Genomic DNA, 24,205 nt, shown 5'->3' with positions numbered 1-24,205 from the left:
ATTCACCACTACCCCAACATGTCAGAGCTGCTGCATAAAGTGCGGGCCGTCTGTGCGCGCTTCCGCCGTTCACATCCTGCCGCTGCTCGCCTGTCTGCGCTACAGCGGAACTTCAGCCTTCCCGCTCACCGCCTCATATGCGACGTGCCCACCCGGTGGAACTCCACCTTGCACATGCTGGAGAGACTGTGCGAGCAGCAGCAGGCCATAGTGGAGTTTCAGCTGCAGCACGCTCGCGTCAGTCGTACTGCCGAACAGCACCACTTCACCACCAATGATTGGGCCTCCATGCGAGACCTGTGTGCCCTGCTGCGCTGTTTCGAGTACTCCACCAACATGGCCAGTGGCGATGACACTGTTATCAGCGTTACAATACCACTTCTATGTCTCCTTGAGAAAACACTTAGGGCAATGATGTTAGAGGAGGTGGCCCAGGTGGAGGAGGAGGAGGAGGAGGATGAGGGCTCGTTTCTAACACTTTCGGGCCAGTCTGTTCGAAGTGGCTCAGAGGGAGGTTTGTTTAAGCAGCAGAGGACAGGTTCACAAGTCGCCAGCCAAGGCACTGTACTGGAGGACGAGGAGGATGAGGAGGAGGAGGTGGAGGGGGACGAGGATGACGCAAGTTCACAGCGGGGTGGCAGCCCAGGCCCATCACTGGTGCGTGGCTGGGGGGATACGGTGGACGATGACGATACGCCTCCCACAGAGGACAGCTTGTCCTTACCCATGGGTAGCCTGGCCCACATGAGCGAATATATGCTCCAATGCCTGCGCAACGACAGCAGAGTTGCCCACGTTTTAACGTGTGCAGACTACTGGGTGGCCACCCTGCTGGATCCCCGGTATAAAGACAATGTGCCCACTTTAATTCCTGAACTGGAGCGCGACCGTAAGATGTGCGAGTACAAGCGCACGCTGATAGAGGCGCTCTTGAGAGCATTCCCACATGTCACAGGGGAACAGGTGGAAGGTGAAGGCAGAGGAGTGGCAAGAGGTCGCCAACGCAGCTGTGTCACGGCCAGCTCATCTGAGGGCAGGGTTAGCATGGCAGAAATGTGGAAAAGTTTTGTCTCCACGCCACAGCTATCTGCACCGACACCTGATACGGAACGTGTTAGCAGGAGGCAGCATTTCACTAACATGGTTGAACAGTATGTCTGCACACCCCTCCACATCCTGACGGATGGTTCGGCCCCATTCAACTACTGGGTTTCGAAATTGTCCACGTGGCCAGAGTTAGCATGTTATGCCTTGGAGGTGCTTTCCTGCCCGGCGGCCAGCGTTTTATCTGAACGCGTATTCAGCACGGCAGGGGGCGTCATTACTGACAAGCGCAGCCGCCTGTCCACAGCCAACGTGGACAAGCTGACCTTCATAAAGATGAACCAGGCATGGATCCCACAGGACCTGTCCCTCCCTTGTGCAGAGTAGTCCTTATTAACTGCCTAAAACATGTCTTGTTGTGCTACGGGCCACTTCTTTATTTGATACAAATTTTATGAAACCCACAGTTGAATGAAACTCTTCTCTGTCTGGGCGCCGGGGCCTAACCAGATGAAAGTGGCCGGTTAAACTAACGGGTGACATGAAGCCATAACCTCTGCCATGCTACCTCTGTCTTCTGTCTGGGTGCTGAGGCCTAAGTCAAATAAAGCGGTCTTCTGCTGTGCTGGGGGATATGAAGCTAATCTCTGACCTCTCTCCTCTGTCTGGGTCCAAAGGCCTAAATCACTGAAAGAGGCCTTCTCCTGTGGTGTGTGATATGATGCCAGAATATGTGCTGTGGGGCCTCTCTCCTCTTCCTGGGTGCAGGGGTCAAATAAACTAAATTGTGGCCTACTCCTGTGGTGGCTGATATGATGCCAGAATATGTGCTGTGGTGCTTCTCTCCTCTTCCTGGGTGCAGGGGTCAAAGTAACTAAATGGTGGCTTCTCCTGTGGTGGCTGATATGATGCCAGAATATGTGCTGTGGGGCCTCTCTCCTCCATCTGGGTGTAGGGGTCAAAGTCTTTCAAAGTCGCCTTCTCCTGTGCTGATTGATATAAAGCTGATGGTTGTGCCATCTGACATGGTTGCCAGGGTCTGATTCAATGGGGGCCTACTCCTGTGGTGGGTGATCTAAATGCCTGATTCTCTGCTGTGAAACCTCTCTCCTCCGTCTGGGTGTAGGGGTCAAAGTCTTTCAAAGTCGCCTTCTCCTGTGCTGATTGATATGAAGCTGATGGTTGTGCCATCTGACATGGTTGCCAGGGTCTGATTCAATGGGGGCCTACTCCTGTGGTGGGTGATCTAAATGCCTGATTCTCTGCTGTGAAACCTCTCTCCTCCGTCTGGGTGTAGGGGTCAAAGTCTTTCAAAGTCGCCTTCTCCTGTGCTGATTGATATGAAGCTGATGGTTGTGCCATCTGACATGGTTGCCGGGGTCCCATTAAATTGTGGCCTACTCCTGTGGTGGTTGATATGATGCCTGATTCTCTGATGTGGAACCTCTCTCCTCTGTTTGGGTGAAGGGGTCAAAGTAACTAAATGGTGGCTTCTCCTGTGGTGGCTGATATGATGCCAGAATATGTGCTGTGGGGCCTCTCTCCTCTTCCTGGGTGCAGGGGTCAAAGTAACTCAATGGTGGCTTCTCCTGTGGTGGCTGATATGATGCCAGAATATGTGCTGTGGTGCCTCTCTCCTCTTCCTGGGTGCGGGGGTCAAAGTAACTCAATGGTGGCTTCTCCTGTGGTGGCTGATATGATGCCAGAATATGTGCTGTGGTGCCTCTCTCCTCTTCCTGGGTGCGGGGGTCAAAGTAACTCAATGGTGGCTTCTCCTGTGGTGGCTGATATGATGCCAGAATATGTGCTGTGGTGCCTCTCTCCTCTTCCTGGGTGCAGGGGTCAAAGTAACTAAATGGTGGCTTCTCCTGTGGTGGTTGATATGATGCCTGATTCTCTGCTGTGAAACCTCTCTCCTCCATCTGGGTGTAGGGGTCAAAGTCTTTCAAAGTCGCCTTCTCCTGTGCTGATTGATATAAAGCTGATGGTTGTGCCATCTGACATGGTTGCCAGGGTCTGATTCAATGGGGGCCTACTCCTGTGGTGGGTGATCTAAATGCCTGATTCTCTGCTGTGAAACCTCTCTCCTCCGTCTGGGTGTAGGGGTCAAAGTCTTTCAAAGTCGCCTTCTCCTGTGCTGATTGATATGAAGCTGATGGTTGTGCCATCTGACATGGTTGCCGGGGTCCCATTAAATTGTGGCCTACTCCTGTGGTGGTTGATATGATGCCTGATTCTCTGATGTGGAACCTCTCTCCTCTGTTTGGGTGAAGGGGTCAAAGTAACTAAATGGTGGCTTCTCCTGTGGTGGCTGATATGATGCCAGAATATGTGCTGTGGGGCCTCTCTCCTCTTCCTGGGTGCAGGGGTCAAAGTAACTCAATGGTGGCTTCTCCTGTGGTGGCTGATATGATGCCAGAATATGTGCTGTGGTGCCTCTCTCCTCTTCCTGGGTGCGGGGGTCAAAGTAACTCAATGGTGGCTTCTCCTGTGGTGGCTGATATGATGCCAGAATATGTGCTGTGGTGCCTCTCTCCTCTTCCTGGGTGCGGGGGTCAAAGTAACTCAATGGTGGCTTCTCCTGTGGTGGCTGATATGATGCCAGAATATGTGCTGTGGTGCCTCTCTCCTCTTCCTGGGTGCAGGGGTCAAAGTAACTAAATGGTGGCTTCTCCTGTGGTGGTTGATATGATGCCTGATTCTCTGCTGTGAAACCTCTCTCCTCCATCTGGGTGTAGGGGTCAAAGTCTTTCAAAGTCGCCTTCTCCTGTGCTGATTGATATAAAGCTGATGGTTGTGCCATCTGACATGGTTGCCAGGGTCTGATTCAATGGGGGCCTACTCCTGTGGTGGGTGATCTAAATGCCTGATTCTCTGCTGTGAAACCTCTCTCCTCCGTCTGGGTGTAGGGGTCAAAGTCTTTCAAAGTCGCCTTCTCCTGTGCTGATTGATATGAAGCTGATGGTTGTGCCATCTGACATGGTTGCCGGGGTCCCATTAAATTGTGGCCTACTCCTGTGGTGGTTGATATGATGCCTGATTCTCTGATGTGGAACCTCTCTCCTCTGTTTGGGTGAAGGGGTCAAAGTAACTAAATGGTGGCTTCTCCTGTGGTGGCTGATATGATGCCAGAATATGTGCTGTGGGGCCTCTCTCCTCTTCCTGGGTGCAGGGGTCAAAGTAACTCAATGGTGGCTTCTCCTGTGGTGGCTGATATGATGCCAGAATATGTGCTGTGGTGCCTCTCTCCTCTTCCTGGGTGCGGGGGTCAAAGTAACTCAATGGTGGCTTCTCCTGTGGTGGCTGATATGATGCCAGAATATGTGCTGTGGTGCCTCTCTCCTCTTCCTGGGTGCGGGGGTCAAAGTAACTCAATGGTGGCTTCTCCTGTGGTGGCTGATATGATGCCAGAATATGTGCTGTGGTGCCTCTCTCCTCTTCCTGGGTGCAGGGGTCAAAGTAACTAAATGGTGGCTTCTCCTGTGGTGGTTGATATGATGCCTGATTCTCTGCTGTGAAACCTCTCTCCTCCATCTGGGTGTAGGGGTCAAAGTCTTTCAAAGTCGCCTTCTCCTGTGCTGATTGATATAAAGCTGATGGTTGTGCCATCTGACATGGTTGCCAGGGTCTGATTCAATGGGGGCCTACTCCTGTGGTGGGTGATCTAAATGCCTGATTCTCTGCTGTGAAACCTCTCTCCTCCGTCTGGGTGTAGGGGTCAAAGTCTTTCAAAGTCGCCTTCTCCTGTGCTGATTGATATGAAGCTGATGGTTGTGCCATCTGACATGGTTGCCGGGGTCCCATTAAATTGGGGCCTACTCCTGTGGTGGGTGATCTAAATGCCTGATTCTCTGCTTTGAAACCTCTCTCCTCCGTCCGGGTGTAGGGGTCAAAGTCTGTCAAAGTCGCCTTCTCCTGTGCTGATTGATATAAAGCTTATGCTTGTGCCATCTGACATGGTTGCCGGGGTCTGATTCAATGGTGGCCTACTCCTGTGGTGGGTGATCTAAATGCCTGATTCTCTGCTGTGTAACCTCTCTCCTCCGTCTGGGTGTAGGGGTCAAAGTAACTAAATGGTGGCCTACTCCTGTGGTGGGTGATATGATGCCTGGTTCTCTGCTGTGGGACCTCTCTCCTTTGTCTGGGTGCTGTGGTCAAAATAATAGTAAGTGACCTTCTCCATTGGTGGGTGACTTGAAGCCTGATTCTGTGCTATGGGACCTCACTCCAATTAATATTGTTTAATTTTTATTTATTTTATGTTAACTCATCATTTCCCTATCTACATTTGTTTGCAGGGGATTTAACTACATTTTGCTGCCTTTTGCAGCCCTCTAGCCCTTTCCGGGTGTGTTTTACAGCCTTTTTAGTGCCCAAATGTTCGGGTCCCCATTGACTTCTATGGGGTTCGGGTTCGGGATGAAGTTCGGGTCGAGTTCGGATCCCGAACCCGAACATTTTTCGAAAGTTCGGCCGAACTCGTCGAACCCGAACATCCAGGTGTTCGCTCAACTCTAGTTAAGAGTTCCCGTCTTTTGAGAGCAGCTACATGGGCCATGCACACAATGGACAGGAGCTGACACATTGACTTCTATGGAAGAGATTTCTAGGCATGCTCTGTGACCTGTAAGGAGGGAGGAGATAATTTGTGATTTCACCTATTGTGAATGGTGGATCCTGTGTTATCTATATAGAGGTGTTATTTGTCGTTGTAATTCTTCATGTGATGATAAGACAGCAACTGAAAAGTTAGCTGTGCAAAAAAGGAATTCATGACCTATTATTAGACACAGTGGCCAGCATGAAAGTTACAGGATTACATACATTTTTAGTAAATATAGATAAAGACATGGAAAAATAAAAAAAAACACCAAAAACTAAATAAATAAATGTTAAATGTGTTCCCCGGGAATTAAGAACATAAAAATACTTAAATATTAAATATATTACCAAATACCTTTTATTAGGTAATGGTTCGTTTTGTCCAAGGAGCAATCATTAGAAGAAATAAAATGGCCGCCATCCTACTAGTCCACACAAAACCTGCCCTAATTATACAGGAGGACAAGTAAAGGAGTTCTCCGGGAATTAGGAAAATGAAAATACTTAAATATTACTTCATTATAAATACCTTACATTAGTTATAATGGCTCATTTTTTATGGGGAGCAATAATTAGGAGAAACAAAATGGCCGCACACAACCTGTCCTAATCACACAGCAGGACAAGTTACTTCATAACGCTGAGGTAAATATCTTCCTCATCCTCCTCTCTGCTCTGTCAGGGATTATGATCCTCATTATAGATGATAAGTAGTGTTGGTCGAGCACCAAAGTGCTCGGGTGCACGCGTAGAACATTCTACAGAGCACCCGAGCACAATAGAAGTCAATGAGAGAACCCGAGCATTAAACCAGGCACCCCCTGCTCTGTAGAGGGAAGGGTGTCTGGTTCATAGGAAAAGGTCAGAAATTGATGGAAATACCACTGAAATGGTTCAGGAACAGCATGGGGAGGATGTCTGGATGCATCTTGGACTCACAGGTCGCTGCTGGGGACGATGTTGTCCGAGTATTACGCCACTTTTACAGACTGACAATAATACACACAAAACCAAAGATAAAATTGATTTTAGAGGAAAAATTGTTAGGAAACATTCTTTCCTGTATATTTACTTGTATATAAAGTGCAAGTGCTGCCAAAAATTACAAGGAAGAGGCGCTCCGATACAACCTGTATATCACATAAGGTAGGGCCTCATTCACATTGTGGTACAATTGTTCAGGTAGTGGGACTCCTACCCTCATAAAGCCTATGCACTAAGTGAAAGGGCTGCCAAAAATTACAAGGAAACGCACTACACTACACCCTTTGTTACACATAAAGGAGGGCATCATACACACCATTGAAAAATTATGATTGATGACCTGCTGGTGACCCTCAAAAACTATTGCAGCAAGGGCCTGCTGATCTGACCATCTAAAACATTAGGGGAGAGTGCCTGCTGCTGATCTGACCATCTAAAATATTATAAGAAGTGGCCAAAGGAGGAAAAAGGCGCTCATAGGGTGAGTAGGTTCACAGCATCTGGACGCCGCACGTGCCAGAAGCTGGGAGCAGCGCAATTTCCATCAGCAGCATTTTCACAGACTTGAAAAAGGCGTCCACAGTACCCCGAAACGCGTTGTCACGATAACAAAAACAATTAAAAAAACCTATTGGTTTGAAACAAACTCTGGTTGTGTTTTGCGCCTATGGTCCACCCTCCACTCGACCCCAGAGTCCAGTGGATACATACTTCATCTAAAATATTAGGGTGAGGGCCTGCTGCTAATCTGACCATCTAAAACATTAGGGGTGAGGGACTGCTGCTGAGCTGACCCTCTAAAACATTAGGGGCGTCTGCCTGCTGCTGAGCTGACCATCTAAAACATTAGGGGCAAGTGCATGCTGCTGATCTAACCTTCTAAAACATTAGGGGCGAGGGCCTGCTGCTGATCTGACCATCTAAAAAAATTAGGGGCGAGGACCTGCTGGTGACCCTCTAAAATATTATCGGCGAGGGCCTGCTGGTGCCCCTTAAAAACATTATGGGTAAGGGCCTGCGGGTGACCCTCAGAGCCTGCGGGTGACCCTGGAGTAGAGAAGTCAGGGGAAATCCAGGCCTTGTTCATTTTTAAAGGAGTCAACCGGTCAGAATTTTCAGTTGACAGTCGGATTCACTTATCAGTTATTATGCCCCTAGCAGCACTAAATACCCACTCTGACAATACGCTGGCGGCAAGGCAGGCTAGAACCTTCAAGGTGTAGAGTGCCAGTTCATGCTACGTATTCAGCTTGGACACCCAATAGTTGTAAGACACAGAGGGATCACTAAGGACCCTGACACAGTCTGCTACGTACTCCTTCACCATCTTCCAAAATGTTTCCCTCCTTGTGACACTAGGCCGCGCATCAGGTTGAGGGTGCTGGCGGGGTGTCATAAAACTGTACCAGGCCTTGGAGAGTATTGCCCTGCCTCTGTTGGAACTGCTGTGTGCTCCCCTCATCTCCCCTCCTCGGTTGGCCAAGGAACTACTTACTCTGCAGCCACAGTTGTCAGCTGGAAATTTTTGGAGCAATTTTTCCACAAGGATCTTCTGGTATTGCACCATTTTGCTCGTCCTGTCCACCACAGGAATGATAGATGAGAAGTTCTCTTTGTAGCGGGGGTCGAGAAGGGTGAGCAACCAGTAATCGGTGTTGGCCAAAATGAGTACAACATGAGGGTCACGGCCTAACATAAAGTCACCCATGTGTGCCAGAGTCCCAACAGACAAGACTTCGCTGTCCTCATCAGGAGGATTACTCTCAATCTCCTCATCCTTTTCCTCCTCTTCTACCCATCCACGCTGAACAGATGGAATAAACCTGCTATGGGTACTACCCTCTGTATTATCTCCTGCTCCTCCTCCTTCTCATCATCATCCAATTTGCGCTGAAAAGACAAACTGAGAGTGGTCTGGCTATCACCCTGTGCACTGTCTTCCCCCATTTCCACCTCTTCCACATGCTAAGCGTCCGCCTTAATTGTGAGTATCGAGCGTTTGGGTAGACACAGAAGTGGAATGGTTACACTGATAATAGCATTATCGCCGCTTACCATCTGTTTTGATTCCTCAAAGTTGCGTAAAACCTGACAGAGGTCAGACATTAATGCCCACTCGACGCTTGGGAAGAGCAGAAGCTGACTCGAAAGGCAACGACCATGTTGCAGCTGGTATTCCGCTACTGCCCTCTGCTGCTCACAAAGCCTGGCCAACATGTGAAAGGTGGAGTTCCAGCGTGTGCTCACGTCACACAACAGTCAGTGAGCTGGCAATTGCAAGCGCTGCTGCAGCATTACCAGACCGGCGGAAGCTGTTGATGACTTATGAAAATGGGCAAACACACGGTGCACCTTCACTAGTAGCTCAGGCAAATTGGGGTAGATTTTGAGAAACCGCTGAACCACTATGTAGAACACGTGGGCTAGGCATGGTATGTGTGTGAGCTTGCCGAGCTCCAAAGACACCAACAAGTTACGGCTATTATCAGACACAACCATGCCTGGTAGTAGGTTGAGTGGCGAGAGCCACAGCTCAGTCTGGTCCCTTATCCCTTGCCACAGCTCTGCAGTGGTGTGCTGTTTGTCACCTAAGCAGATCAGCTTAAGCACAGCCTGTTGCTGCTTCCCCACTGCAGTGCTACACTGCTTCCAGCTACTGACTGATGTCTGACTTGTGCTGCAAGATGATAATTCACAGGTGGAAGTGGAGGAGGAGGCGGAGGAGGAGAAGGGAGAGTTTCAGCCACTAACGTAGGTAGTGGCAGAAACCCTGATGGAATTAGGGCCCGCAATCCTTGGCGTCGGTAGCACCTGTGCCGTCCAAGGGTACGACTCGCTCCCAGCCTCCGCAACGTTAACCCATTGTGCCGTCAGAGAAATGTAGCGTCCCTGGTCAAAAGCACTAGTCCATTTGTCAATCGTTAAGTGGACCTTCCCAATAACTGCGTTGTTCAGGGCACGGGTGATGTTACATGCTGATGTAAGGCTGGGACTGCACACCGTGAAAAATATTGGCGGCTGGGGACATAGTAACGCGGGATAGCCACCGCCATCAGGCTGCGGAAAGCCTCAGTGTCCACAAGCCAAAATGGCAACATTTCAAGGCCAGCAATTTGGAAAGGTGCGCATTTAGTTCTATGGCCTGTGGGTGGATGACTGGGTTTTTGCGCTTTCGTTCATAGGCCTGGGGAAAATACATCTGTATGCTGCGCTGGGACACAGAAGTGAATGTGCTAGCTGATGTGCTTTCGAAGGTCCAGGTGCATGGCGTTAGGCATCTGTCCCTGGATCTTGGACAGGGGAATGGCCAGCACGTAACACAGGGGAAGAGGAGGCAGTGGTGTGACCCGCAGACACTGATTATGGACCCAGGCGTTCAGACCACCTATTAGGGTTCTTTGATGCAATGTGGCGGATCATGGTGGTGGTGGTGAGGTTGCTAGTGTTCATGCTCCTGCTCATTTTGGTACGGCACAGGTTGCAAATGACAATTCTTTTATCGTCTGCACTTTACTCAAAAAAGCACCAGACTGCGGAACACCTACCCCTTGGCAAGGAAGATTGCCGCCAGGGGGTGCTGCGGGGAACAGTTGCGGGCCTGTTTGGAGTGACCCGCCTTCTACCTTTTGCCACCCCACTGCCTCTTCCATCCTGTTGCGGTCCGGCGGATCTATCCCCCTCTGTACTGCTTTCCTCGCTCGGCTTGCCACATTCCCAGGTTGGATCAGTGACTTCATTGTCCACCATCTCCTCTTCCACTTCCTCAATCTGGTTATCTTCCTGACTTGTTGGCCTAACAACAACCTCAGTTATTGACAACTGTGTCTCATCCTCATCATCAACCTCTTGAGACACTAATTGAGGTTGACTTATTGGCAACTGTGTCTCATCATCATCATGCACCTCGTGAAACAATAATTGCTGTTCCCCACCATCATCTTCTTGTGACTGTAGATGCTGAAGAGTTTGGGAATCAGGGCACAATATCTTCTCATGTCCCTCTTCAAGCAGGCTTGTTGAGATGCCCAAATCAAGGAATGGCGATAAAAAGAACTCCTCGGAATATCCGAGTGTGGGATCAATTGTTTACCAAGACTCTCCATGGTGGGAGGAAGGAGTATCAGGGCGAGAATTCTGTTGACAAGACTCTTGGCTACTGAGACTGGACTTTGTGGAAGACAGGGTGGTGCTTAACCGACTGGAAGCATTATCTGCTGCAATCCAACCAACCACCTGGTCGCACTGGTCTGACTTCGAGAGTGGTGTCTTGCACCGCCCTGCAAACTGGAAATGAAGTTAGGTATCGTAGACGAGTGTGTTTCTTGTGCTTTGGTAGCAGGCACAGTTTCAACGCGCCCAGGGCCACGGCCCCTGCGTGTACCATCAGCAGCCACTTTCCCGTCCCTTACTGCTCGCCTTGCGCATATTAATTGGTATATATGCTTGCAAGTTTGTCACACGTACAGTAGCGCAGGTTTTGCAAGTGTATGCGCAAATAAAGTACACAGAATGTCACAGATATTTTTAGGATGTGCACATGTTATACAGGAGATGTTGCACAGATAATGTCGCTGTCACCACCGCCTAATAAAAAATTACACTGAATCAATGTCACTGATAAGGTTGCAAAAACGTTATACAGGAGGTATAGCGCAAGTAATGTAGCTGTCCCCACCGCCTAATAAAAAATTACATTTAATGAATGTCACTGATATTTAGGATGCACAAACATTATACAGGAGGTATAGCGCAAGTAATGTCGCTGTCACCACTGCCAAATAAAAAATTGATAAAAACACAGAATGGATGTCACTGATATTTAGGTTGCACAAACGGCTAATAAAAAATTGCACTGAATTATGTCACTGAAATTTAGGATGGGCAAACATTAGACAGAAGATGTAGTGCAGGTAATGTAACTGTCTGCAGCGGACACCGTACACTGGATGTCACAAGTACACTGGATGTCACAGATATTTTTAGGCTCCGCACATGTTACATAGGAGAGGTAGTGCAGATAATGTCGATGTCATCAGCGGCGAAAAAAATTACACTGAATGTAACTGATATTTCGGATGCGCTAACATTATGCAGGAGGTGTAGCGCAGGTAATGTCGCTGCCTCCAGCAGCAAAAAAATTAGACTGAATATCACTGATATTACGGATACGCAAACGTTATACAGGAGATGTAGCGCAGGTAATGTAACTGTCTGCAGCGGACACTGTCTACGGAAAAAGTACACTGGATATCACAGGTATTTTTAGGCTGCGCACATGTTAGACAGGAGATGTAGCGCAGATAATGTCGCTGTCTGTAGCGGCCAAACAATTGCAAGCTATTTAGCGCAGGTTTCGCAGAAAATATATATTGCTGCCAGATACAACTATAGTCCTTAAAAGGAATTTTGGGTCTCTAACTATTCCACGCAATTTAGCGCAGGTTGCACTAATAATTATATTGATGCCAGATACAATAGTCCTTAAAAGGACTTTTGGGTCTCTAACAAGTTTTCTTAATAAAAAATATTAGTATTTCATTCCCTACACTATCTGTCCCTTCTTCAGCACAGCTCTCCCTGACTAAGACTGAGCCGTACACGTGTCATCGGGTGCTATATAGCACCCGGTGACACGTTTCAGCTAACCAATCACTGTAATGCAGTAGCCAGCATGACTACGGCATTACAGTGAATGGCAGTACTTATCTGCACGTATATATTGGCTGCGTAGCAGCCAACAAACGTGCGGTGAGGAGACTCGAGCATCATGAGCAGATGTGGTTAATGAGCAGCAGCACTTGTATGCAGTCTCAATTACCACAGCCCCACATTACCACAGTCTGTCTTGTCCATCCTTTCTGTACTTCATGTCTCCTCATGAACTCGACTCCTACAAAGATTCAGCTAAATATCATTTTAAACTGTATTCAGGATCATAATCCCTGACAAGCAGAGTAGAGAGGAGGATGAGGCAGCTCTTTGGCTCAGTGTTGTGATGTAACTTGTCCTGCTGTGTGATTAGGACAGGTTTTGTGTGTACTAATAGGACAGCGGACATTTTGTTTCTCCCAATTATTGCTCCCCAGACAAAAAGAGCCATTATAACTAATGAAAGGTATTTGGGAATATATTTATAATAAAGTAATATTTACGTATTTTCATTTTCTTAATTCCGGGAGAACTCCTTTAAGTTCTGCACTTTTTGTACAGATTGCCAAACTCAGAGTTATGTGTTCCACATTATCTACAGTGGAATATGGTATTCTTCAAACTGCTGGCCAGGTTGCTTTCTAATGTATGTCTAGGCACTGTAATAATTCAAACTCTTGAACAAGTTGCTCTAGAGCCTGTAAAGTCCTTTCAGACAGCTTATCTCCACAGAACTTCTACACACACACCTATTCTTAACAGTGGAATACACTGAATTCCAACCACTCCTTATGGGGAGGATGGCAATAGCCCCACCTAGTGATAGTAACTAAGGCCTATGAACACATTATGATTCAAGACAAATAAAATACATATTTCTCATAAAAGCACATTTTAACCCCTTTGGACTGTACCACTGCCCTAATAGTGGGATGCTGCACAATGCCTGCATTACTTTTCACAGAAGATACTTTTACTTATACAGTTTAAATGATGATTCACAAGTGTTGGCGGCCCGACTGCATATCCAGTAGATTTCTAAAAAAATAAATTTTCTATTTAAGACATGTAGTCAGTTGTATACCGTGCCTAATTACATTGTTCTTATGGGGTTCATGGAGAACAGTAGGATCCAATACCAAACAGTGCATCTCCCAGGTTCAACTTTTTGATTGATTGCCTACAAAAACAAGGACTTGTGAAGTCGCATCCATATTTTGCATCCATCCAACTTACTGGGCCAACAATATTTTCAGTCATTGTAATTCTGTTCCCTCATCTTTCTTGGCCATACTTGACTTGTATTCTCAAAAGGAAGAAGGGAATAAGCTGCTGCCAGACAACTCGTGTGGTGACTTACTGTTCACATATCTCCAATGAGAACAAAGTATGGGGCATTTTGAAATCCAACATTCCTGAAACTTGATTTCCCTGACATATGTCAAGAGAGTCAGGACACCTCATATACATCAGATGGTTGTACAATCCTGGATTTACCAATGGGTCTGATCTCTGTCGCTCCTGGGGGGTAGTTCTTCCTCTCTCTGCAGCACTAAAAGCAACACCCATCTATGGGTGAACACCTGACTTCTGCAGCCAATTATAGGCTGGTCACATGACACAAGGGGAGCAGCTTACACTGTGGCTTGTGATTGACTGCAGCAGTCACTAGTCCACCCATAGACGGATGTTAATTTCAGCTCTGCAGGAAGAGCAAAAGCCAACCCAGGAGCGACAGAGACCAAACCCAGTGGTGGGGGCCAGGTACTGTAAGTATGATCTCCACCATGTGTTGGTCACTCTGGGAGGTCTTTATTAGTCTGGCATAACAGCTTTAAAGAAAACCAGGGCATACACAAGATTCTTCAACAATGGGATAAACAATGTCTAAAACAATTATACTTAACTTTAATGGCAGGTAAAAAGTAGCCAATTAATTCTGCATTTTAAATGATGAGTGGAAGAACATAAAAACTAAAGACAGTAGGATCGTTATTATCGTCCCCATTTCTGAAGAACCACATTTAAAGAGGTCAAGCTGACGCATTTGGCTGCACCACAACTTTTTCTCTTATTGTTACCATCTGTGTCAACTCTCTGTTTAGCCTAACACGATCAAAATATTTTATGTAACTTGGCATATTGTTCTCTGCAGCCTTACACCGATAGACAACACGGGGTCATTTACGTACAGAAATTGTGATTAAGAGGAGAAAAACAGAGGGTGAAAATCTCAGAAGAAACTGTGTATATCTTTTGGATGTTAGACAAAAATCACAGTTTTGTAAAGTGTAAATGTAGTACTGTGGCTGTAAAAGATTTGAAAAACTACTTTAGTCCATGGGTTGCATCTGCAGCTCAGTTCAATTCAAGAGAAAAAGACTAAGATGCAATACTAGAAAGAGCCTATGGACAGGAGTCACGCCGACACGGATTGTGGAAGAAAGGTGACATGTTTCTTTAACGTTATAAAACCCCTTTAACTAATTATTAATTTTTTTGCTTTTCTGTCTTGTCTCATCTTGTTAGATTTATTATTTTCTGATTGTTTTCCCTTGGTCTTTGAAGTAGAAATGAGAGAATCTCTGGAAATTTATGAATTTTTCCGAAAATTTGTTTGGGTACATATTTCGAAATATGTTCCAGTTTTCCTAAAAGTTAGTATACAACACTATTTCGTCTCCTAGGACTTTTTTTTTTTTTCCCGAAAATACTCTGGGATGACAAAGAGAGACAGAAAGAGAGAGAGACTCAAACTGTTCAATCACTGCTTTTTTATAAAAAATTTCCTGGTGGTAGCCTCAAACTGTTCAATCAGTGCTTTTTCATAAAGGAAAGTTCATTTGCAAAACCTTAGAGTTTCTGAGAAAGATATTAAAATTTGCTTTTAAGCCAAAAAGAAAAGTACACTAAGACTATCTGATGCCAGTAAATGTAAGGTATGCTAATTTGCACATATTTTTCCCAGAAACATAGAGCAGCATTGTCTGGCCTACAATATTCCTTATGTATAAGGCTACTTTAACATTAGCGTTTTTTGCGTATCCGTCATGGATCTGCAAAAAACGCTTCCGTTACAATAATACAACCGCATGCATCCGTCATTAACTGATCCGGTTGTATTATGTCTTCTATAGCCATGACGGATCCGTCTTAAACACCATTGAAAGTCAATGGGAGACGAATCCGCTTTCTATTGTGTCAGAGAAAATGGATCCGTCCCCATTGACTTACATTGTGTGTCAGGACGGATCCGTCTTGCTCGGCACCACATCGCGGACAGAAAAAACGCTGCTTGCAGCGTCTTTCTGTCCGTCGTGGGGACACAACCAAACGGAACGGAATGCATTTTGGTGCATTCCATTTCGTTCAGTTTTATCCCCATTGACAATGAATGGGGACAAAACTAAAGCGTTTTCTTCCGCTATTGAGATCCTATGACGGATTTAAATAGCAGAATTGAAAACACTGTGAAAGTAGCCTAATAGGTGCTCTCCATAATTAGCAATAGTAACCACAAGATGATGCAAATATATTTCCCAGAAACAAAGAGAACCATACTAGCATTGTCTCTCATTTTTCTCTTAGCTATGTGAACCAGGAACAAATGCTCACACAGTGGCAGGCAGCAGCACGATGACTGAATATGGGGGTTCTGTCAGTAACGTTGAGAAAGCAAGTCCCTGGAGAAAGAGAACACTAGCCTAGAAGTCACCTCATCCATGTGACACATCGCTTATAATAACCTGAATAGTTTGTTAAATAAGCTACCGAGTTTTTTACATGGATGCATGGGCTTGTCAGGATTCGGTATGCTTCCTATCTGTACTGTATGTAGTGCTGTCAGTCTACTGTACCATGTGCTGCTTGTGCTGGGAGATGGGGGACTGGATGCACACTCTTGCTTATGAACCCACCAAGTGATTCACCAAGTGATTCCCAGTTTCCCTGTGGGTAAGTCCGAGCCTGGACCAGTCAAGCCAAGGACTCCACAAGACCTCTGAAGATGTCCTCTGGTATCTGACACCAAGATATTAGCAGCAGATCTTGTTCTGAGTGGTAACCTTCATGGATTGGACTTGTTTTTCCAGCTTATCCCACAAAGGCTCGATTAGATTGAAATCTGGGGAATTTAGAGGCCATGTCATCATCTTGAATTCTTTGTCAGGTTCCTCACACTATTCCTGGAAAATCTCTGCAGTGTGCCAGGGGCATTCTCCTGCTTAAAGGGGCCACTATATTTAGAGAATACCACTGTCATGGAAGGGGAACTTGTCTGTACAATGTTTAGGCAGGTTGTTCGTGTCACATCCACATTTAGCCCAGGACCAGAGATGAGCAAAGTTATGAAAAAAATTTGATTTGGCTGCTTCGACAAATTTCACTTTGTCACAAAGCGCATTCCTTTCTATGTAGCGAGCAAAATAACGGGGAACTGCGATCATGCGCTACAATTCTGGCCTTTCAGGGGTTAATTAGGGTAAAACAAAAAGTACTTACCTCATCTATTTGCTTGCTTAGAGGCCATTGCAGGCCAGTGATGTAAAGGCGTGGTGACGTCATACATCACTTCACAATGAGATTTCAAACAGCTTCTGCAATCAAGATGGCTGCGACAGCCTCGTCTCGCGCAAATGGTTGAGGTAAGAATGTTGTTGTTTTTTTCTCCCCATTTCTGGAAATAATAGATTCGTTACCAACGGAGAATAGAATTTCTCCTGAAAAGTCAATTTTTTGGCTGCGATTTGCTCAACACTAGCCAGGATCCAAGCAGAACATTGTCCAGAGCCTCTGCTGGCTTGTCTTTTTTTCTTAGTGCATTCTGATGACAACTCCTCCCCAGTTATGTGATGTAAACGCTCCCAACCCTCCACATAATGTAAAAAAAAGGATGCTTCGTCACAACAGGCCACCTATTTACATTACTCCATGGCAGGGCCGCTGATAGGCCAGTACAGCTGGCCCAGTTGTACCGGGCCCGGCTGGCAGGGGGGCCCGGGCTGCCGACTCCCGACTCGTAGGGTTGCCACCCGTCCGGGATTCACCCGGACAGTCCGGGTTTGTAATCCTGTGCCCGGGTACAAGCCTTTCTTAGACCCGGGCACAGGATTATTCATTCAAACTGCAGTGTGGTCCGACCGAGACTCCGATCGCATATTTAAGCTGTCACTCCGGGTGATCAGCTGAGCGCAGCGCTCCCGAGCCTCCCCTCCTCCCTCCTCCCTCCTCCCTCCTCCAGTCTACACACTACAGTACAGTGATGCCAGGCAGCGCTGTGTTCACTCACTGTTCAGGCTCCTCCCCTCGCTCCTCCCCTGCCTCCTAGTCCCTCCCTCCCTCTCTCTGATAAGGAAGTGATGACATCAGAGAGAGAGGCAGAGGGAGCTCCGTGGGAGAAATCATTCTTCTTCTCCTCTCCAGTCCAGCTCCAGCAGCCTGCCCATGTAGTGCCCACTGTGCCCTGCCTGCAGACAACCTGACCAAGACAGTCCTGACTCCTGAGTCCTGACACCTGTCCTAGTCTGTCACTCACTTCTAAAAAGGTAAAAATATAAAACATTTGAATTGTGTAATTGTATGTAACAGTGTGGGCTTCTGTCACCCCACTAAACTCTTTTTTTTTGGCTTCTTATAATCCCTATACTGCAATATATGAATACATAATGTTATTAGTCATTTTGGTTCAGTAGATAATGAATAAAACAGATTTTTATAATATGTAAATTACCTGTCTACCAGCAGGCAGGGCGGTTACTTGCTGGTAGCATCCGCATCCTCCTATCATAATGACGCCCCCTCCTCATGTTGATTGACAGGGCCAGCGAACGCGATCGTCCTCTGGCTGGCCCTGTCTGCTATCAAGTTATTGCGCCTGCACCGTAGCGGTCTTCAGTCGGCACAGGCGCACTGAGAGGAGGACGCTCGCTCGGCCGCTCCTTCCTCAGTGCGCCTGCGCCGGGTGTAGATGTGACGTCATTGGTGTAGGCGCACTGAGGAAGGAGCGGCCGAGGAGCATCCTCCTCTCAGTGCGCCTGTGCCGACTGAAGACCGCTACGGCGCAGGCGCAATAACTTGATAGCAGACAGGGCCAGCCAGAGGACGATCGCGTTCGCTGGCCCTGTCAATCAACATGAGGAGGGGGCGTCATTATGATAGGAGGATGCGGATGCTACCAGCAAGTAACCGCCCTGCCTGCTGGTAGACAGGTAATTTACATATTATAAAAATCTGTTTTATTCATTATCTACTGAACCAAAATGACTAATAACATTATGTATTCATATATCGCAGTATAGGGATTATAAGAAGCCGAAAAAAAAAAAAAAAAAAGAGTTTAGTGGGGTGACAGAAGCCCTTTAAACAGGTTTCTGAATCTGTCAATCATCAGAAAAAACGTTATGTTATGTAGCTGACTGACATTAGCGATGTGCTGATGTCAGCAGTACATAACTCCCTGCCTGCCGCTGCCGCCGTTCTCTTAAAATAAAGACTTATCATATGCTAATGAGCCTCTAGGTGCTATGAGGGCGTTCCTGCAGCACCTAGAGGCTCCGTCTATTCACCCTTTGGCAGTGGCACGCCCATGTCCAGTTGATTGACGTCCGAGTTCTCCTCTTCGTCCCGTAAATCCCGCGCCTGCGCCGAATGCTAAACGGGACGGCGCAGGCGTGGGATCAGGGGCGTAACGATCGCGGTGCGACAGCGACCAAGGGTGGAGACGGGACATGGTTGGAGGCGGGACATGGGCGTGGCTGGAGGCGGGGCCTGGAAGGGGGCCCTCCCTCCCTTCTGTTCGGGTTTGGCTTGAAGAAAAGGTGGCAACCCTACTCCCGAGCCATTTTAATTTTTTTGCTGTCAGTGGGCTGGCTCCAGTAACAGCAGGCAGTGTGGGGGCGGCGCTCACTCACTGACGTCACACGCCTGCTCCTCCCACTAGGCGGCGCAGGCGCGTGACGTCAGTGAGTGAGCGCTGCCGCCCGCACTTGTTACTGGAGGGTGGAGGGAGGAGGCAGGAGCTGAATGTAAGGTAGTATTTTAGTAAAGAGATGAGCGCTGTGCCTGTGCTAAAATTAAAGTTACTGTCTGCAGCCTGCACGGCTGCACCGATTTATTAATGTATACTACTGTGAGTGGCGGGGGGGGGATCTATATGGATGACGTCATGACGGCACTGTTATAGGGAGGGCGGGGGATCCGTGGATGGCACTGTTATGGGGGGGGGGTCTGTCATGTGGATGACACTTATGGGGGGGGCCGGGGGGTCTGTGGATGACACTTATGGGGGGGATCTGTGGATGGCACCATTATGGAGGGGGATCTGTGGATGACACTGTTATGGGGGGGATCTGTGGATGACACTGTTATGGGGGGATCTGTGGATGACACTGTTATGGGGGGATCTGTGGATGACTGTTATGGGGGGTATCTGTGAATGGCACTGTTATGGAGGGGTATCTGTGGATGACACATAGCATAAGATGCTATATACGGTATGTGTCATCCACAGATCCCCCTCTATAACAGTGCCATCCACAGATCCCCCCATAACAGTGCCATCCACAGATCCCCTCCATAACAGTGCCATCCACAGATCCCCCCATAACAGTGCCATCCACAGATCCCCTCCATAACAGTGCCATCCACAGATCCCCTCCATAACAGTGCCATCCACAGATCCCCTCCATAACAGTGCCATCCACAGATCCCCTCCATAACAGTGCCATCCACAGATCCCCTCCATAACAGTGCCATCCACAGATCCCCTCCATAACAGTGCCATCCACAGATCCCCTCCATAACAGTGCCATCCACAGATCCCCTCCATAACAGTGCCATCCACAGATCCCCTCCATAACAGTGCCATTCACAGATCCCCTCCATAACAGTGCCATTCACAGATCCCCTCCATAACAGCGCCATTCACAGACGACCCCCCAGCGCCATAAATATCACTTGTAGACAAATCTGCATGTTTTTTCAAGGCGGCGTCTGGGGAGGGGCCAAGGGCGGGGCCAGGGGTGTGGCTGAAGGAGGGATCAGGGGGTGGAGCTGAAGGGGGCCCCGTCATGTATGCTGTACGGGGCCCCATGATTTCTATCAGCGGCCCTGCTCCATGGTCCAATTCTGATGCTCATTTTCTTCAACCACATTTGTTATATAGTAACCACTTCATACCAGGAACACCCCACAAGAACTGCTATTTTGGAGATGCTGTGACTCAGTCATCTAGCCATAACAATATACCCCTTGTCAGATTTGCTCAGATCCGTACTATGACTATTCACTTAATTCTGAGTGTATCCCACCCACTGACAGGAGCTATTATAATGCTATATTAATATGTCGTTTTAAAATTATGGCTGATCAGTGTATGCTGTATACTGATCCATAAATTGTTCTCTTTCCTAACACCCTGGATTGCTGCCTACATTGCCTATCCCTCATTTATGACATCACACCTGACTTTCACCTACTTTCTGCCCCTCTTCTGCCACTCTCTCTACCGTATGTGCCCTCCAGGATGCAGATGCTGCCACCACTCTGTATAACAACACACAAACTACAGCTCAGGACTCAGTTGCCCCCCTCACACACAACAAAACCCGTAAAATCAATAGACAACCCTGGCACACCAACCTGACCAAAGAAGTGAGACAAGCTTCCAGGGCTGCAGAGCAGCGATGGAAAAAAAATCCCATTTTAAGGAGCACTTTAACACATACCAACTGTAATACAATGCCTCCTCATTTACAAATCTTCACTCGCTGCTGCAAAACAGGCCAACTTCTCATCTCTTATATCTTCCCTGTCTCAAAAACCTAACCCCCACCCTCACCTCTCATCTGAGCTGAGGACTTTAAAGAAAAGATTGACATCAGAGAAAGCTTCAGCGCACAGTTCCCACAGCCCCTCTACATAACTACTCAGTCCTCTTCTCCCAAAACCTGCTTCTCCGCCATTACACAGGAAAAACCTTCAACACTACTCTCCAGATCACATCTCGCCACCTGTGCACTTGACCCGATCCCATCCTACATCATCCCTAACCTCACCACAATGTTTATCCCAGCCCTAATTCATCTCTTCAACCAATCAATAACTGGTGTCTTCCCCTCTGGCTTTAAAGATGCCACCGTTACACCCATCCTCAAAAAAGCCTTCCCTTGGCCCATGTTCTTTGTGTAGTTATCGTCCCATGTCAGTTCTCCCATATGCCTCAAAGCTTCTTGAACAACATGTCCACTTTGAACTGTTCTCTCATTTCTCTTCCTGCTCCCTCTTTGACCGGCTACAATCTGGCTTTCAACTCCACCACACAACTGAAACTGCCCTTAACAAAGTCGCCAACGATATGCTAACTGCAAAACCCAAACAACATTACTCTGTCCTCCTCCTCCTTGACCTGTCCTCTGCCTTTGACACTGTCAATCTCTCCCTTCTGTTACAAACGCTGTCATCTCTTGGCATCATGGACTTAGCCCTCTCATAGATCACATCATACTGCACAGACCGGACATTTAGTGTCTCCCACTCTCACACCACCTCCTTGTCTCAACCCCATCTCTGTTGGTGTCCCTCAAGGCTCTGTCCCTGCTCTTCTCAATTTATACCTTCAACTCGGGAGAGCTCATAGAGTCTCACTTTTCAGTATCACTTTTATGATGACGACCCACAAATTTACCAGTCTGGTTCAGACATCACCACCTTACTATCCAGAATCTCACAATGCCTATCTTCTATATGCTCCTTCTTTTCCTTGTGCTTTCTAAAACTATTTAATAATATATAATTAATATGGATAAAACAGAATTTATCATCTATCCCCCATCTTGCTCAACCCTCCCAACAGACCTATCTATCCAGGGGTGCACCACCAATGAGGCCACGTGAGGCAATCGCCTCAGGTAGCACCATGTAGGGGGAAGAAGGGGGCAGTGTAAGGGCCATGGGCAATGAGCGCTTTCATTGTGGCAAAGGGGTTAGGTTATGAAATAGGCATTACGGGCGCCATTTCAGTTTTTGCCTCAGGCAGCAGAAAGGCTAGACGCACCCCTGTATCTATCACGATCAATGACTCCCCGGTCAACCGAGTCTGCTGGCTTGGAGTAACCTTGGATTCTGCCCTATACTTCAAACCGCACATCCAAGCCCTTTCCATCACCTGCTGCCTCCACCTCAAAAATATCTCTTACATCTGCCCATTCCTCAACCAGGAGTCGGCAAAAATGCTTGTACATACCCTCATCATCTCCTCCCTAGACTACTGTAACATCCTCCTATGCGGCTTTCCATCAAGCACCGTCGCACCCCTCCAATCTATCCTCAACTCTGCTGTCCAACCAATCTACCTCTCACCCGTTACTCCTCTGCCTCTTCCCTTTGCCAATTTACTTCACTGGCTCCTCATTGCCCAGCGAATTCAGTTTAAAATACTAACAAATACATAGAAGGCCATCCACAACCTGTCCCCTCCATATATCTTTGAGATAGTTTCCCAATACATCCCCACACATAATTTTTGATCCTTGTAAGACCTCCTTCTCTACTCTCCTCTTATCACCTCTTCCCACAATCACATCCAAGATTTCTCCCGTGCATCCCCTATACTCTGGAACTCTCTACCCCAACATATCAGACTCTCATCTACAGTGCAAACGTTTAAAAGAAACTTGAAAACCCACCTCTTCAGACAAGACTAGCCTACAACCTACAGTGCCCCTGCTGCTACTATACCCCTATGACCAGCTTCACCCTCACCTACTGTGTCCTTCCCCCATACCTTGTAAATTGTAAGTCCTTGCGGGCAGGGTCCTCTCCTTCTGTAACAGTTTGTAACTCGTCTTGTTCGTGCTTATTGCAATTGCTTCTATTATGTATGTGCACTCCTTATTATATGTACAGCACCATGGAATAATTGGCACTTTAATAATAAATAATAATAATATTCCTGATTTTTCAGTGATGGCACATACTGTAGGTGTTTGATGTCTTCCCCTTCCCATCTAGTATAATATTGAAGTCTTGCACTGAGCTCACTTCATTCACAGACAGCGTAAGAGTCATGGAGTAACCAAAATCCCCCCCAGGCGGCTTTAAATTTGTGGTGTTAACATCTCGGTGCTAATGTGTGTATTTTATTACATTATTATTTAATCATCGCAGTGTATAGGATAAGCACGGGAGATGAATATTCCTTAGAAAGTTTCATTAGGATGGAAAAACTGAATTTTACCTTTTGTTCTATGGCCAAACTATGTAAATTTTTCATTTTTATTTTTATCTGTTATGTCCAGTTAGCTAGATCACGTTACATGAAGTCATTGTAAGGAAAAGCTAGCTTGTATCGTGCGCTCAGAATATAGCATGCTTTCCAGTGTTTAAATCCTCTTACATTAATATAGCAGATGTGCAGGGTTTTTATTAAAATTAAATAAAAAAAATGAATTTGGGTGGAGTAATTTCTGGGGGGAAATAATGGAAAACATTTTGTTACAGAAAATAATTTTAGCAGCAGCAACAACAGACGGAACTGAGTGGATTTTCTGATAAAACTATTATCTTTTATTCTGGGGTATTTAAGGACAGCTTAGAATAGGAATTTGATAAAATTTAGGAAATTACAAAGAAATTATAAAAAGAACTCAGTGGAAACAAAAAGTTGCATAACCCAAAAATGTGTTATAGCCTATGACTCCTGGACATGGCAATAAATTGTCTATAATTGGCTTCTATAAACATATCAAACAGAGAAAATTAGGTTTATTATGGAGTCATGAATCGATAAATTTATTATTTGGTATATTTGCAAAAATAGATTGTTTTACTAATTGGAAATTTTCTCTTAATGTTGGTTACACTATATTTTCTACATTTTTCTAAGCTGAACACAGGGAGGCACACTGTTTGTGTCTACAAAGAATTTTCA

The sequence above is a fragment of the Bufo bufo genome, chromosome 3, assembly GCF_905171765.1.
Source record: "Bufo bufo chromosome 3, aBufBuf1.1, whole genome shotgun sequence".
Taxonomy (NCBI): domain Eukaryota; kingdom Metazoa; phylum Chordata; class Amphibia; order Anura; family Bufonidae; genus Bufo; species Bufo bufo.
The sequence above is the reverse complement of the archived record's forward strand: the minus strand, read 5'-3'. Positions refer to the sequence as shown.